General features: G+C 37.5%; 1 protein-coding gene across 16 annotated transcripts in view; it reads left to right on the top strand.

The window, feature by feature from the left end:
- Positions 1–18,068, top strand: part of NCOA1 (nuclear receptor coactivator 1) — a 222,125-nt gene that overhangs the window by 85,410 nt on the left and 118,647 nt on the right. The window contains exon 1 of one of the 16 annotated variants that reach the window (XM_042933533.1): positions 5,039–5,060. The exons of the other annotated variants lie outside the window; for them this stretch is intronic. The gene's annotated coding sequence lies outside the window, so the exon portion shown is untranslated. Of the gene's footprint in view, positions 1–5,038; positions 5,061–18,068 lie in introns of those variants that run through there. 16 annotated transcript variants of the gene reach the window in all.

Here is an 18,068-nt window from a genome sequence, read left to right as displayed (position 1 = left end):
CTGGGCCGTAGGGTATGTGCATCTTCAATTTCAGATACTGCTAAGTTATTTTCCAATTTGGTTTGTGGCACAGAGTGTCTAGATGTACACTAAAACTTTCCTCTTCTTCCTGGGCACAGATTAGGTAGTATTTTCCACCTTTTTTTCTGCATTAGGATTGTCCATTTAAATGAGTTCTAGTCTGTAGAGTTGGAGTAGAAGTAATGTATGCCTCTCTTAGCCTTGGCGTACAGAAATCTGCCACGTGCCATCATCCAGTTTCTCTTTTCCCATCATCTGGCCGAGTTTTGTTTCTCTCATACCAATTCTTTCATCTTTTTCTCCCTGTTATATATATTGTGCTGGACATACCTGTACAGGTGGAATAGAGATGTAGTGGTCAATGACCATCCTTGTCTTGTTTCTAATTTTAAAGTGAATGCTTCAAGTATTTCACAGTTGTCTACAGTATTTTCTATGTTCTCTAGATACCCTTTATAAAGTAATGTGGTTCTCTTTAAGATTTTTCTAAAAATGTTATTAGGAGTGTTGAATTTCATCAAATGTTTTACCAGTAACTATGGAAAAGTTCATTTGAGTTTTCTCCTTTGCTCTGTTAATTTTGTGAATGATATTTAGATCTTTGTAGTGCTAAATCATACTTACATTCCTAGTATAAACTCATATGGATTAATCTTTTATCACTGCATTCAGTTTGCTAATATAAGTATCTTTCACTCTCTGTATTTTTTTAGATACTTAGTTTGGGTAGTGAGGGATACTGGGTTAAATGACTGTTTCAGAGATTCCCTAACTTTCCCAGTTCATTGTGCCCTTATACCAAAGAAATACCTTACAAGTATACTTATTAAGCAGTTAGGTATAAACAAATTTGTATTTATGTCTTAGTAATTTAGTAGCTGTTTGAAAAAATATATACATGAATTCAAAGATAAAGTTATATTTTCATTTTATTTTTAAATAACCACAAATACAGTTGACCCTTGTACAATGCAGGGGTTAGGAGCACCAACCCTCTGCATAGTCAGAAATCCTGTATAACTTTTCACGACGCCCCCCCCCCCCCCCGCCCGCCACCAAACTTAAGTACTAATAGCCTACTATTGACTGGAAGCCTTACTGATAATTTGATTGACACACATTTTGTATTGTATTTTTACAGTAAAGTGAGCTAGAGAAAAAATGTTATTAAGAAAATTATAAGGAAAAGAAAATATAGTATTATACAGTATTTATTTTTTAAAAAATCCAATATAAGTGGCCCGGCACAGTTCAAACCATGTTGTTCAAGAGTCAACTGTACTTATTAATGGGATATGTGCATCTGAAGTATTGAATAACTTCTCAAATCTTGGAATCAGATTGGGCACTGCCACACTCATTTCCTATTCCATGTTGATTTTCACACGGTGATTGCTTTTTATCACAGCAACTACCATAAACTCAGCTTCACCAAGAGGTCATCAAAAGGAATGCAGTGTAATTTACTGTTGAAACCGTGAAAGAATGCGTGTGATGTCTGACAGATATTGTATGTTGCTGTTTCCTTTCAAATTGAAAACGTCCCTTGGCACCCCTGGTGAATTCACTGTGGTACCTCAGGATGACTTGGAACATAGTTTGGGAACCACAGAATTAGTTAGGTCGTGAGTTTTGGAGAATGAATAGTGACAATGTGGACTTTGAAGGATACTACATTTTCCCCCCATTTGATATATTTTATAAAATATTAAGGTGAGTTGGAATAACAAAGGATATCAGCCCTGCCTTTAATAAAATGTGATGTATGAATTCATTTTCTGTGTTGAGGTTCCGATTGTGAGGGATGCCTGTATTTTATTTAGAGTTTTCACTTGTGTTCAAGAGTAAGCTTGACATATTTCCTTTACTAATACTGTTTGGTTTAGGTATTAAGGTTGTACTGGCTTCATAGAATGAGTTGGGGAATATTTCTGCTCTCTGGCAACCTTTTTGGTAAAACTCAACTGCCTTGTGAGAAGATTAAAAAAAAATATTTTTAATGTGTATTTTTGAGAGAGAGAGAGAGAGAGAGAGAGTGTGTGTGTGTGTGTGTGTGTGTGTGTGTGTGTGTGTGTGTGAGCGCAGGGTGGGGGTGGGGATGTAGAGAGAGGGAGACACAGAATCCGAAGCAGGCTCCAGGCTCTGAGCTGTTAGCACAGAACGTGATGCAGGGGGCTTGAACTCATGACCCATGAGATCGTGACCTAAGCCAAAGTCAGATGTTTAACTGACCAAGCCGCCCAGGCTCCCCTTTGTGAGAAGTTTTTTTTAAAAAAATTGTTATGATTGAATTTTGTTTTTTTTTTATTTGCTTGTCTGTATTATTTTCTATAATGCCATACCATATACCTTTAAGACCAAGCAATCTTAAATCAAGACACAAAGAAAATTTGTGTATGGAGTTAATTCTAAGTAGTTAGATCACTCAGTCCTCAAATCTTGTACTTTTTTTTAATGTTTATTTATTTTTGAGAGAGAGAGAGCATGCACACACAAGCAGGGAAGGAGCAGAGAGAGTGAGACAGAGGATCCGAAGCGGGCTCTGGGATGACAGCAGAGATCCCCATGTGGGATTTGAACTTACGAACTTCAAGATCATGACCTGAGCCAGAGTTGGCACTGATCAAGCCACCCAGATGCCCCCTCAAAATCTTGTACTTTTAAACAAAACTGACTGACCTATGGTTTGGGAGAAGATTTTAAACTATTGATTTAGTCTCTTTGATAGCAGTAGGATTATTAAGTCTTTCCATATCTTCCTGGGTTAGTCTTTAAAAAAAAAAGGCAAGAAAAACTATTTTTGAATAATTTTAGATTTATAGAAAAGTTACAAAAATAGTATATTGAGTTCTAGTATGCCCCTTAACTACCCCACCCTGTTATTAATGTCTTATATTACCATGATTTGTAATTTGTCAGAACTAAGACACTGATATTGACTAATTAAACTTCAGACTTTATTTGGATTTGAGTAGTTTTTTTTCATTGAAATCCTCTCTCTGTCCTGTGTCCAACCCAGAGTTATCTCATTGTATTTGGTTGTCATGTCTCTCCAATCTCCTCTAGTTTATGACACTTTCTTAGTTTTAATGTGTTTTTATGACCTTGACTCTGGAGGTATGCTGACCAGCTGTGCTATAGAATCTCTCCCTATCTAGGTTTGTCTCATGTTTTTCTCATGATCAGACTAAGGTGATGAGAAGAATACCACAGAGGGAAGTGCCGTTCTCATCACATCATTTCAGGGAGTATATGATATCCATGGCATCACTGATGATGTTAAATTAACCTCCATTGGGGCGCCTGGGTGGCTCAGTTGGTTGAGCTTCTGACTTAGGCTCAGGTCATGATCTCGCGGTCCGTGAGTTCGAGCCCCGTGTCGGGCTCTGTGCTGACAGCTCAGAGCCTGGAGCCTGTTTCAGATTCTGTGTCTCCCTCTCTCTCTGACCCTCCCCTGTTCATGCTCTGTCTCTCTCTGTCTCAAAAATAAATAAACGTTAAAAAAAATTAAAAAAAAAATTAACCTCCATCACACGACTAAGGTGGTGTTGCCAGGTTTTTCCACTGTGAAGTCATTACTCTTCTCTTTCCCTACTTTAATTCTTTGGGAACCGAGTTCCTAAGTCCCTAAGACTGGAAAGTAAGCTCCACCTCCTAGAGGGAGGAGTGGCTGGATGTATTTTTTGGAATTCTTCTGTAAGAAAGATTTGTCCCTTCTTCCTCATTTATTTGCTTATTTATTCAGTCATGTGTTTATATCAGAGTGTTCTAGGTTTGTTTTCATGGGTTTTATGTTTTAAGAATTTACCTAGTTCATTTAAGTTTTCAAATCTATTCGTAGAAGGGTTTTCGTAATATCATCCTATTTCTTTGATCATTGCTTTACTTATAGTTAGGTTTTCCTTCTCATTTTTAATAATTAACTTGTATCTTCTTTTTCTTGACCCAATCAAGGGTATTGTGTTACTCATTTCAAAGAACCAACTTTTGATTTTATCGTTCTCTTTATTGTGTTTGTTTTCCACTTCATTGCTTTTATATTTCTTTTTATTTTTTTTAAGATGAGGTTATTTTTTAGTTAGACATTTAACTCATTAATTTTTAGCCATTCTTCTTTCCTAATGAAAGCATTTATAGGAATACATTCTCCTGTGAGTATTACTTTTGCAGCATTGTATAGTTTTGAAGTGTAGTATTTTCATTATTGTTTCAGTCTTATTTAAAATTTTTTTTCTGTTAAAAATTAATTTTTTTCAGTTATTTCTTGAATTGTGAATTATTTAGAGATGTAGTTTTAAATTTCCAAACTCTTGGCAGTTTTGTGTTTAGTTTCTTTCTGATTTCTCTTTCATGTATTGTGATCAGAGACTATAGTCTTTCTGGTGGTAGTGATTATTCCAGTCTCTCCTCTGTGTTTCTTAACCTCTCTTGCACATTTTCATTTCTGGTGACCTTGTGGGCCACTGTAAGTTTGTCATCGTTGTCTTACTGTTCACTTAGTTTTAGTTTTTATTTAACTCTTTCATTGTGATTTTACTCAGACTGTTTTTCAGTTCTAGCACTTTTAGTTGGTTCTCTTTCAGATTTGCCTGTTCATTTTTTAATACCCTCCTGAACCTTATTAGTGTTTTCAATTTGCTTTTCTCTTTCTTTTGTGTATTAGATATATTTAATGTTCTATATTTGATAATTCTAATATCTGAAATTTTGTAGGAAATTTTTACAATTTAACATTTTTTCACTGACTTTGTAATAGTGCCTTGTTTACTTGTGTGTTTTGTGATTTTCTTTTTGAATTCTGAACTCCTTTTCTTTGGAATCCTGTGTAATGATGGGAATTATTTTTGGTTTGGGTTCAGGATACATTTTTCTAGACAGGGTTTTCATTTACTTCTATGTGCTTGGAGGTGGGGGCGGGAGGGTTAGTCTGTGAACCTGGGTTTGAACATAAAATTCTCACTCTTGGTTTTTAGGAAGATCCACATCGTGTAGATGATTCAGGCATCAGATTCTTACGATTTTTTTGCCAAAGCAAAGAGGTAAATTTTCCTTGATGTTTGCCTTTGAGGTGTTTTTGATGTTTGAATTCATCTTTTTCCTGGGTTATTGTACTTCTTGGGCCCTGACTTTGTCTGATGGTCTCTGACACTTCAGGAGGCCTAAGCATTTTTCCTCGGTCCCTCCACTCCTAGGTTATGCACCCTGACATCTGGCAGCTTTGCTGCTTGCTTTTCTTTTTTCTTAATTTATTTCCATTCTTGGTGTTAGTGATTTCCCCTTGTATTCTTTATGGGATATCCAGCATCGAAAAGGATAATTTTTATATTTTATTGAGCAGTTTTAGATGCTATATCGCAGAAGTGTTTTAAGACTTGTAGTCTAGCATATTTCAGGGAATGGAAATCCTGTTGGAAATTTTTCAAAAGGATAGTTTCTAGAAACCAGTCCAGACCCATAGACTAGAATCTGCAGAATGCAGGTCTAGGGTACTTTTAAAATTTCTTAGATAATTTTGATGCTCTATAAGGTTTGAGAACCACTGACATAGAAAAATTTAACAACTTTTTTTTGTAAGCTTAAACAATTAAGTATTAATAGCTAATGTTTATTGAAGATAAGTTACCATACATAGTAGGCATGAGATAATCCTAGTTATTAGTAGTATTATTATGTGCTGGGCTCTATTCTAACCCCTTCACATATGTAGCAATCTATCCCTCACAACACTATAGCTACAACAACGATCCTCGTGATATTTTTTATTATTTTTTTTTTCATGTTTACTTATTTATTTTGAAAGCGAGTGCATGCACACAAGCGGGGAAGGGCAGAGAGAGAGGGAGAGAGAATCCCAAGCTACAGGGTTTGAACCCATGAAACGTGAGATCATGAACTGAGCTGAAACCAAGAGTCAGTCTCTTAACTGACTGAGCCACCCAGGTGCACCAAACTGTCCTTATTTTATAAATGAGAAATTGAAGCACAGAGAAATTAAATAACTTACCCAAGATTACACAGCTAGCAAGTAGCACAATGACATTTTAATCCAGATAGTTAATATAATTCCAGGTAAGCTTAACCCACCATCTTTACAGTCTTGATTCCCAGAGGTAATCTAATATTGAAGAATATAGCCAGAAAAATATATTTGAATTATTATATATTCATGTAGCTTCAGTATAGGTATAGGGGAGCAGAATAGTATAGTAGAAACAGCTTTAAGTTACAGTGAGGCAGACAGGCATGAATCTTTCCTCAACTGCTTACTGTATAGTGATGAGAAAGCAGTTTATCTTTTCTGAGCTTTTACTTTTATTATTGGTAAAGGAGGATAATTATCTTTACTGCACAGAGATTTTGAAGAAATAAATAAAACCTATAACATGTTGCTTAACCATACACAAAATGGAAAGTATCAGGATTCATGGTATCCCCTAAGAAAATTATGTTGACTGCCATACAGGAGATTGTAGTAAACCTTAGTCTAGGATGATGTTAGGAGAGGCAGTTGACGGCACTGGTTGATGGGCCTGCTGGGGGCCGTGCTGACTGTCTCTCTTGAGAATATACTTGGTGCCAGGTGCTGCCCTAGGCTCTGGAGATACAGAAGTGATAAAGACATAGCCTTCCTGCTCTCAAGGAGCTGACACTCTGCTTGCAGGGATCCAGACAGATATGTAGGCAAATAATTTGCTAGACGCTGCCGTGGGTAAGTGTAACTTGTTATGGAGACACAGAGGAGGGTTATTCAACCAAACTGTAGTGGATGAGGAATGACTTTCTAGAGGTAGGATGATGATGGAAGGGATTAGTGTCATAAATCCAGACAGGCAAAGCAAAGGCTAGTAAAAAATTGTCATTGCCACAAAGGTGTCCCATTCACTAATGAAATATGTCCCCAACATTAATGAAAATATCAGAGATGCTAGGAAAATATGCTTTTATCAGGTCAATGCTAAAATATTAAGAGCCTAGTTTTAGGTTTAGGCTTTACTAAAGCAGTTTTTAAAAGTAAAATTAAAATGGCACTGTTTGCGTATAGCATTAAAATTTCTATTAAAGAACACTTTCTGAGGTATTGTGTATATATAGATATATGGCCTACATGCTTGTTATTCAGTACCATTGTCACATTAAGTTATACTTCTGGGGAGGGAAGAGGGGGAGAAACAATGATCTTCAGAAGATGGAAATGATAATTTGTGAGTTGGGGTAAATATCACCATGTGCTGTTTACACATTTCTTTTTCTTTTATCCTTATTCACATGCAATGAAAACTTACTTGTTTAAGTGGCTCATTTATAGTTTATGGTTTTAGTTTGGTATAGTGCATTGCTCTGGTAAGGATTTGATATTGATCAATAAAGTATGTATAGGAGTTAAGATTTCCTTCCATCTTTTTCTGGTGCCCCTCACCAATAAAGTAACATGAAAAACACACCAGGGAAAGGCCACTCCTTTGGCAAAACTGGGATATCAAAAAGAGAATGAATGGGTGCCTAGGTGGCTTAGTCGGTTAAGTGTCCAACTTCGGCTCAGGTCATGATCTCACGGTTCATGAGTTCAAGCCCCACACTGGGCTCTGTGCTGTCAGCACGGAGACTGCTTGGGATCCTCTGTCCCCCACTGTCTCTGCCCCTCCCCTGCTCGAACTTTGTCAGAAACAAATAAACATTAAAAAAAAAAAGAAAAATGAGAATGAATAAAGAATTTCTTGGAAGGGGAGGAATGTGGGACTGGAAGAAAAAAAAAAAGAGGATGTTGAAATAGGCAGTTGTAATGGATAAAATGAAATCAGGGATTATAGGAATAATGAATGAGGTTGGTCTTTAAAAATAACCCCAAGGCAAGCAGTATCTCTGCATATTCTGGCAGCCAGATGAATGTGACTTGATGTAAAAGTAGACTTTGATCTACAACTCAACTTACATTTCCATATGAGTCTCTCTTGCTTCTGCTGCTCAGCCACCAGAGCTGTCTTCCTAAAAATCTTAGCTAGTTGGGTTCTTTCCTTGCTTAACCCTTCCAGTTGAAGTATTTAGATGTTAAATCTCCCAAACCATCAGGAGTAGAGTGCATTTTAAATATTTTCCCTTGTTGCAGTTTGGTCTGAAGACCTTCAGCCAACTGAAGACTTTTTCTCCTAACCCTAACAAAGTCACTTTTGACCAGAAGCTAGGCCAGATTTGGTGCTGCTGGGAGAAGAGAGGAAGAATAGGAGAGGGAAAACTTTTTTTTTTTTTAATTTTTTTTTTTTTAACATTTATTTATTTTTGAGACAGAGACAGAGCATGAACAGGGGAGGGGCAGACACAGAATCTGAAACAGGCTCCAGGCTCTGAGCTGTCAGCACAGAGCCCGATGCGGGGCTCGAACTCACGGACCGTGAGATCATGACCTGAGCCGAAGTCAGACACTTAACCGACCGAGCCACCCAGGCGCCCCATGGAGAGGGAAAATTTAAATTGAACTCAGGCATGTCCAAACCTTTGGTCTTTGTCCCTTTGTTCTCCCTCCGCAACCTATCACATTTCCCCCTTGCTGGGGATTTGTTTGTTTGTTTCTATTCAAGGGACAATTTATTGGTTTTCTTGAGTATTTAGTTAGGAAGAACAAATAGCCAAATAATGAAAATCCATCAGTTTTAGCACCAGTTATTCTATCAGCCGATCCTATTAGGAGTATTTATTGAAGCATGTCATGCTAATAGTCCCAGAGTGTAATTATACTTGCAGATTTTTCTTGCTTTCAGGGAGTTTGTAACATGTTCCAGATGGTTAAATAGGGAAGAGTAGACATTTTGTACTGTCTTTTCAATTATGATTAAGAATTTGATGTTACATTTTACTTACGTTATCATTATTGCTTTTGTTGGATTTAAACATGAGAGGAATTTAAACAAAATGTATTTTTTAAAATTTCTTTTCTACTGTGGTCAACAATTAACAGGACCTATCATAGACACTTTTCCCCTGTTAAGCCGTTTAATTGCTTTAATTTAGCATCATTAAAATGAGATAATTGCATCTTAAGCAGTAATTCTTTTATGAATGTAGTCCTTAATTTATTCCTGGAAAGTATTTACTTGGGTTTGTTTTAGACTTAAAATTACATGGTGAACCTTCTTGGAAAAACCTACATAAGACTGGAATAGAATAATTTTCCAAACTGTTGATGATTCCTTGACCTTTTTCCACAAACTGGTATGACCTTAGATTCAAAGTCAGTGGGGACATGTACTTTAAACTTGCCAGTAGTAGCAGTGATGACTTTTTGCTCATCTTCTCATATTCTCTAGTCTACCCTTCACTGAAGGGTAGTTTACGAGATACTAGGCATGCAGCCTGTGGACTCAAGAGTAGAATAGCTTGTGGATCATAGGGATCCAGACCCATGCACTTTGGCTTCATTATGACCTTATATTAACCAACTTGCCAACTGGTTAGTTGACTTGAAGAAATCGGTTGTTTTTCAATGGGAAATAGAATACTCTGTAATTCAGTTTAACCACCTGTATTTTTTCATAATGTAATTTTTGTGGGATGGGGGACAAAATGGTCTTGATCCTTAGACCACCATTCTCTGTCCTTGAAGCTCTCTTCAGGATTTCTTGCATACAAGAAAACAAGCAAAAAACCATAAAATATAATGCCAAAATTATATTTTTGGTGATGAGTATCATACACTATTCGTAAAAGATTTTGTTGGAATGAAGGGAGTAGTTTATATTGTGTATCATCCATCGATACTTCCTATAATTTGCCTTTAAAGATCTTTGTTCATTCTCAGACTTTCCTGTTTCTTACTAAGCTGCCACATCTTTACCTCTTCTTGACTTTCTCTTCCCCAAACAACCTGCCTTCTCAGCTCTTCAGACTCCTCATCCTTCCTCATACCCACTCTACAAATTCTTTACAGTTTTTCCAGGTAATATTCTTCTCCTTTTATAAAGTTCTTTAAATTCCTTCCCAGCAAGATCAAAGTTAGCCTAAGTTGAGACTTAAGAAAAGCATGTCTTTGGGGAGATTCTGTTCTTCTTGCTAGAACAAACTGGCATTAAATTGGAATTTCTATTTTCATGGTTATTGCCAAGTTTTATATAGTTTGGTGTGTTTAGCATGTACAACAAATGTCACAATAAAGTGACTATTAACCATTAAATTTTGTGAGTCTGGGAATATGGAAAACAATACGGGAAAATTTAATTCTTATTTTTTTGTGTGTGTTGAAGTGTTTTATGTATTCACTGTATGTAAAAATTCGATTTTCTACAAAAGAGATGTTTAGCTGGGATTAATTTTTAAAAGAATGATTCACACTAGGATTCCATCGAATGAAGTATTTTAGCTTTACATATAAAGAATGCGATTTGATTTATAAATTTAGTATATGCAAGACCTTTCCAGGCATATGTATATGAGTTACATGTATGTGATGAAAAATTTAGGCTAGCTGGGGAAAATATCTTTTTGGATTAGTGGGAAGAGATGATAACAGGATATTTGAAAAGCAATTCTATTTTGAATTCCTGATACTATCTTTCATCTGATTAACTAAGCTAGGAATTTTCCTTACTTCTTGGTTGCAGTATCCCAGCCTCTGTCTCTTTTATCCACTGCACTTTGCTCATGAGGTGGAAAGGGGTGTGACTGTAACTCCCATAATCTTGGAGACTCAGAGGGTTTACTTATCCATTGACCCCTTGCCTGGAATAGGACATTTGAAACATTTAGAAAATTGCAACAGTGGTACTTCAGTTCTCATCTTTCCTAAGGTTTTCTTTGTTCCCTAAATATGTACCAGGTATATTTAAATCTCTTTATTTTTCTGTTTTCCCTTTGAATATTTTAACTACAGCACCCCTGAACATGGGTATTGCCTGTAGATTCAGATTTTATTTTTTGGTATGTGTTCAAGGCAACTTTCTAAGCAGAGCTCATGAATTTGCATTCCTCATGGGTCCAATTTGTTACTGATCTCTGTATTCTTGTATCCTAGGAGGCTGTGTTAGGAATTAATACACCCCTTTGTCTCATTTCCCGAAATCTAATGTTTGACCTTGCTCTGTTAGCTGACTATCAAGTTCTGTTCACAGCATGATAAGTGCATGGTAGTACTTGTGACACCTTTAGTCCCCATGTATTTTGACCCATCTGCTGTGTAAGAGGAAAATGCTCAGCCACTTCTAGGAAGTCAAGCTGAATCAACCTGTCTAGCAAAATGGATGACTAATATAGGAGAAGGAGAGCCATATAGCAGCTGGACCTTTTAGTGCACATTGTCGGCACCTGCCAGTTACATAGCTAGTTAGTATACTAGAGTCTGATATAAATAAAAGTTAATTTTCTTCCCTTCTGGAGAGGACGAAAAGTAGCTACAATGGTAAAATCTCCCGGTCCTCCTATACCGGCGTTTCTGAGCACTAATGACATTCTGGGTCAGGTAATTCTTTGTTGTGGGGGCTGACCTGTGCATTATAGGATTTTCAGAAGCATCTCTGGCCTTTTCCCACTAGATACCAGCATTCCCTCCCCCAAGATGTGACAAGCAAAAATAAACATTGCTAAATGTTCCCTGGAGGGAACTATAGGTCCCAGTTGAGAATGGCTGCCCTACACTTAATGCATTTTTGATTATATGATGAGGACAAGTTCTTAGAAGGTAGATTGTTTTTTATGTACGTTTTAATTATTTTGGTAACTCCAGAAAGGTAGTACCAATTTGCATTCCTAACAATGATGTGGGACATTGCATATTTCCCTAGACCCTCACCAGTGCTAGGTTTTGTCAGTCTTTTAGCTTTACCAGTCTGGTAGATAAGAAAATACTTTTCCTTAATTTTAATTTAATCCAGACAGTTATTAATTAGCTTGGGTGTATTCTCATTTTTATTATCCAGTTTTATATCATCTAGTGTGCACTACTTGTTTTTGTTCTTTGCCCATTTTTCTGGGATTAACTTGGTCACTGGTGGGATTATGAAGTTGTTTTCATTGTTAGGAATTTTTCACTGTTTTTTTGGTCAGAATTACCATGTTTCCTTTTTGGTTTCTGGCTTAAATTTATAACTAGTTTTATGCTTATCTCTTTCCCAGTAGGTTGAACTTATTGAAATATCATATGTAAAGTACTCAATAGATTTTTAAATTCAGTTGAACAAAGAACACTGGTACTAGGGCACCTGTGTGGCTCAGTCAGTCAAGCGTCCAACTTTGGCTCAGGTCATGATCTCACAGTTCGTGGGTTCAAGCCCCGTGTCGGGCTCTGTGCTGACAGCTTGGAGCCTGGAGCCTGTTTTGGATTCTGTGTCTCCCTCCCTCTCTCTCTCTCTCTGCCCCTCCTTGCTCATGCGCTCTTTCCCATTTTCTCTCTCAAAAACAAATAAATCAACACTAAAAAAAAAAGAACACTGGTACTTATCCAAGGAAAAAGAGAATGTATATGTGTGTGCGTGTGTTCACGTGTGCATGAATGTGTGTGTGTGTGTGTTTGTGTGTGTGTTCCTGTTTACATGGACATTGAAGAAAAGAGGGCTAAAGACTGAGCTGCAGTGCAGATATGTTCACATTTATTAGACATTGGAAAGACATTGAGAAGCTGAGGACAGCCAGTAGAGTGCAGTTTCTTACAATGCACAGGAAAGCTCAGGGAGGATATTGACTTTAGGATTGGCACAAGGTTCACCTCAAATCTCCCTAGCCAAATTCTGTAAGGTCAAGTAAGAGAAAAGCTTTCAAAGGCTTAAAAGGAGGTAGAGGTGACAATTCAGAGAAATCATACAGTAGGGATATAAGAGGCTTAAAAAACTTTTTTGCTTTGTAGATTATTTAGAAGTATCATTTTAAGCCTTTGGGGGATGGGTTTTTTTTCCCCCCCAAACGTCTTATTGTTACTGGTTTTTAATACATTTCAGTTGTGTTCAAACAACACATTCTGATGTGCTTAATCCTTGTAAATTTATTTTGATTTATCAGCAGTCTCTCTTGGTGAAGGTACCACAAGCACTTGAAAAGAATACATGTTCTATAGGGGCACCTGGGTGGCTCAGTTGGTTAAACATCAACTTGGGCTCAGGCCATGATCTCATGGTTTGTGAGTTCAGGCCCCATGTCAGGCTCTGTGTTGACAACTCAGAGCCTGGAGCCTGCTTCAGATTCTGTGCCCCCCCTCTCTCTGCCTCTCTCTCTCTCTCAAAAATAAATAAACATTAAAAAATTTTTTTTTAAAAAAGAATACATATTCTGTAGTTGTTGGGTGTAGCGCTCTAAGAATATCAGTTAGGTCAAGGTAGTTCATAGTACTGTTGAGATTTTCTCTCTGTTTCAAATAAATAAACTTAAAAAATGTAACTGTAGATTAGCACACCTCATTACATGATTTTAAGTTTGCATCCCAAACAAGGAATTTCTTTTTTTTTGTTGTTATTTTATTTTTATTTATTTTTATTTTTATTTTTTTAATATATGAAATTTATTGTCAAATTGGTTTCCATACAACACCCAGTGCTCATCCCAACAGGTGCCCTCCTCAATACCTATCACCCACCCCCTCCTCCCTCCCACCCCCCATCAACCCTCAGTTTGTTCTCAGTTTTTAAGAGTCTCTTATGCTTTGGCTCTCTTCCACTCTAACCTCTTTTTTTTTTTTCCTTCCCCTCCCCCATGGGTTTCTGTTAAGTTTCTCAGGATCCACATAAGAATGAAACCATATGATATCTGTCTTTCTCTGTATGGCTTATTTCACTTAGCATAACACTCTCCAGTTCCATCCCTGTTGCTACAAAGGGCCATATTTCATTCTTTCTCATTGCCACGTAGTACTCCATTGTGTATATAAACCACAGTTCTTTATCCATTCATCAGTTGATGGACATTTGGGCTTTTTCCACAATTTGGCTATTGTTGAGAGTGCTGCTATAAACATTGGGGTACAAGTGCCCCTCTGCATCAGTACTCCTGTATCCCTTGGGTAAATTCCTAGCAGTGCTACTGCTGGGTCCCAGGGTAGGTCTATTTTTAATTTTTTGAGGAACCTCCACACTGTTTTCCAGAGTGGCTGCACCAGTTTGCATTCCCACCAACAGTGCAAGAGGGTTCCCGTTTCTCCACATCCTCGCCAGCATCTATAGTCTCCTGATTTGTTCATTTTGGCCACTCTGACTGGCGTGAGGTGATATCTGAGTGTGGTTTTGATTTGTATTTCCCTGATGAGGAGCGACGTTGAGCACCTTTTCATGTGCCTGTTGGCCATCCGGATGTCTTCTTTAGAGAAGTGTCTATTCATGTTTTCTGCCCATTTCTTCACTAGATTATTTGTTTTTCGGGTATGGAGTTTGGTGAGCTCTTTATAGATTTTGGATACTAGCCCTTTGTCCGATATGTCATTTGCAAATATCTTTTCCCATTCCGTTGGTTGCCTTTTAGTTTTGTTGATTGTTTCCTTTGCTGTGCAGAAGCTTTTTATCTTCATGAGGTCCCAATAGTTCATTTTTGCTTTTAATTCCCTTGCCTTTGGGGATGTGTCAAGTAAGAAATTGCTACGGCTGAGGTCAGAGAAGTCTTTCCCTGCTTTCTCCTCTAGGCTTTTGATGGTTTCCTGTCTCACATTCAGGTCCTTTATCCATTTTGAGTTTATTTTTGTGAATGGTGTGAGAAAGTGGTCTAGTTTCATTCTTCTGCATGTTGCTGTCCAGTTCTCCCAGCACCATTCCAAACAAGGAATTTCTTATTAAAACCTCTAAGCACATACGCTGGTCATTTCTCTATTTTAAAAGGTAATATGTAATTTGGAAATATCATTAAAACAGAAATATCTAGACACAAGTGTTTTTATCAGTTTACTTTAGTGAGCATCTATTCTTTGTTACCCTTACGAGGTACAGAGAGGTCTATTGACAGTGTGTGGAGTAAACCGAGCCTGTACATAGAAACATGTGTAATGCAAACACTCATCTGATGAAGTATATGCCAGTTTTACTGTTACCTACAGGGATCTAACCTCTGCTTTGTAAAATGTAATCTTAGTACAACACCATCCTCTAGCACATATGAGACCTGTGTTGGGAATTAAAATCCTATGTGAGCATCCCGCCAGAGCATTTTGGAGATTTAGAACAGCTCGGTTTTCATAGTCCTCAACAGCTGCCTTCCAGTTCAGTAAAGTTGCTCTTTAAGAAAGAACACTTACTGTAGTTTAGGTGTTACATTTCATTTTTAGCTCTTTGAATATGGACTCTCTCCAACATCCTGGTGTTTTCTCTCGCCTGGTAGCAAAAACAGAGAGATAAAGTATATTGCAGAATGATGCCACAGAAATGGGCTTTCTCCGATTAGTAGAGATGAGTCCAGCAGGTTTACTACTTTCAGCTTGCTTTTCTCCATGTGTTCTCACCTCCAAACCTGTGCCTAATCCCTTACGTTATAGTGTGCCTTCCTCCCAGGCCATTGACACTACTCCTGGATTTGTTTAGAAGCATGTAATGTCCTTTGACAAGTTTAATAGTCCTCATTCTCTTTGAGCTTTTAACTGCATTACCATTGTTGAATTGGAATAAGTTCATTAATTCCATAAATTAACCTTTTAAAATATGTACCTACTCTGTGCCAGTTAAAAAACATCTATCTGCGGGGCGCTTGGGTGGCTCAGTCAGTTATGCATCCCACTTTGGCTCAGGTCATGATCCCATGGTTTGTGGGTTCGAGCCCCACTTCTGGCTCTGTGCTGACAGCTCAGATCCTGGAGCCTGCTTCGGATCCTCTGTCTCCCTCTCTCTGCCCCTCCCCTCTTTGCGCTCTGTCTCTCTCTCGCTCTCTCAAAAATAAACATTAAAAAAAATCCATCTAAGAGCTTATAGTCTAGTGAGGGAGATAGGTAACAATCACATAATCACACACATAAGTGTGTTAATATGTTTGGAAAAATGCTAAGAAGGAATAGTAGAAAGTGCTATGAAGGTGTAAGGGAGGGCTGATTTATTTTTTATTTTCTTTTTCTTTTTCAAGTTTTTATTAAATTCCAGTTAACATGCAGTGGGATATTAGTTTCAGGTGTAGAATTTAGATCCGTCACTCACATACAACACCCAGTGCTCATCACAATAGGTGAAGGGAGGGCTGGTTTAGATTCCTGGGGGAAGAGAAGTAGAGTTTTAGCTGAAGCATCAACAGGGGATAGAAATTGGGCAGGTGAAGAAAATAAGATTTGCAACAAGGAATATATTGTAGTGAAGGCCTTCGATGGGGCAGAAAGCCTGGGGACTGGGCAGGGACTGAGGAGGTAGCAATGCTACTAACACATAGCATACTGTGGGGAGAGTGGCTACGTCAGTGGTTTGGGATTTTATTCTTAAGTGAGATGAAACCTCATGGAAAGGGTGTAAGCAAGAATAGGATATCAGATTTGTGTGTATGTGGACAATGGCTTATTTTTGAAATAGGCTCAGTGGGGCTCAGGGATTGAATATAATCTAGGGTGTGACAATGGAAAAGATTTCACAGGTGATGTCTGGGTTTCTGGTGGCAGCAATTGAGTGAGTGTGAAGGTACCTTTCTTTCTTCTTCTTTTTTCTTTTGGAGATGGAATAGCCAAGGCAAAGGAATATAGAGTTTAGTTTGGAACTTCTTAATAAATAGGCAGATGCTTGCAGGTGTGGAGCTTAAAATAGAGCATGCAAATAGGAGGAGCATTCTTTTGAGAATAACTTGTGTCCAGAATTGATGTGTTTATACTATACCAGAATTAGTAGTTTTGAAATCCAGTAGCCTAGGCTTTTTAGTGTTTTGTCCTTTTAATGTAAATGTAATGGTGAATGTAAGAGTCATTAATATTTAGATTTAGTAATTGATACGTAGGCAGTTAAACATACAGTTTTGGTTTTTAGGTTATAATCTGCCTTTTTCAAAAAAGGGAGGGTAAGAAACAGAAATGGAGATACGATGAAGTACTTTGACTTTTTACTGTACTGTTTAAATTTCATCTTATCTTTAGAACCTAGAATGTAAGCATCAGTATCTCCCTGGAAGCCGAATAAGAATTGAAAACAAAAAAGCCATGTGGAGATATATAACATTTCCTGAATATGTATTACTAAAACAAATAATTAAAGAATTGTATGATACCGAAGTCTGGAAAAAAGCAAGGGAAAACATGATGGCTGCCATTGTTTATTAGATAAGTGACTACCAAGTAGAAAAGATATTAAGCTTCATTGGCTATGATCTGTTAATCACTTTGCAGTAACTGTGTGCCAGACATTATTTTAAATAACTTAAAAATATTAAGTGTTTACTCTCCTAACAACTTTTGAATAAGTACAAGTATTATTCTACTTTTTTGTAGAGCAGGAAACCGAGGCATAGCAAGGTGAAGGTCAGAAAGCTAATGTTGGTGGAGTTGAGCTCCAGAATCCATACTTTTAATCAAAACGCAATATACCTCTAAGAAGGGAATGGGTTGCCTATAGGCAGATGTGGATAGCTAAAGCTCAGTTAATTTATTTCATGGATGCGAGGTTTTATTCCATCAATGTACTAGAGTTCACTAATCCATTCTATTATTGATGGGCATTTGGGTTCTTACCATTTTTTGCTTTCATGAACAATGCTGGCATGAATATCTTTCTTCTTGTCTATATCTTTTTCTTCTTCATATGTCTTGTCCATTTATATAGAGAATTTCCTTGGGGTCACAGTTCTCTTTAATGCTAGCCCACTCATAGAATTCTTGCCACTTACCAAGATTTAATTCCCAGCTGGAGTCCCCTTGGAGCTCTTGCTTTTACCATGGAGCAACAGTTTTCCAATCTTTCCAACATAATACAATATTTTGTAACAGAATCCATGAATTTACCCAAATTTTTTTTTAAATTTTTTTTTTTTTTACATTTATTTATTTTTGAGACAGAGAGAGACAGAGCATGAACGGGGGAGGAGCAGAGAGAGAGGGGGAGACAGAATCGGAAGCAGGCTCCAGGCTCCGGGCCATCAGCCCAGAGCCCGATGCGGGGCTCGAACTCACGGACTGTGAGATCGTGACCTGAGCTGAAGTC

The sequence above is a fragment of the Panthera leo genome, chromosome A3, assembly GCF_018350215.1.
Source record: "Panthera leo isolate Ple1 chromosome A3, P.leo_Ple1_pat1.1, whole genome shotgun sequence".
Lineage (NCBI taxonomy): Eukaryota > Metazoa > Chordata > Mammalia > Carnivora > Felidae > Panthera > Panthera leo.
Note: the sequence above shows the minus strand (reverse complement) of the source record. Positions and strands in the feature narration are given on the sequence as shown.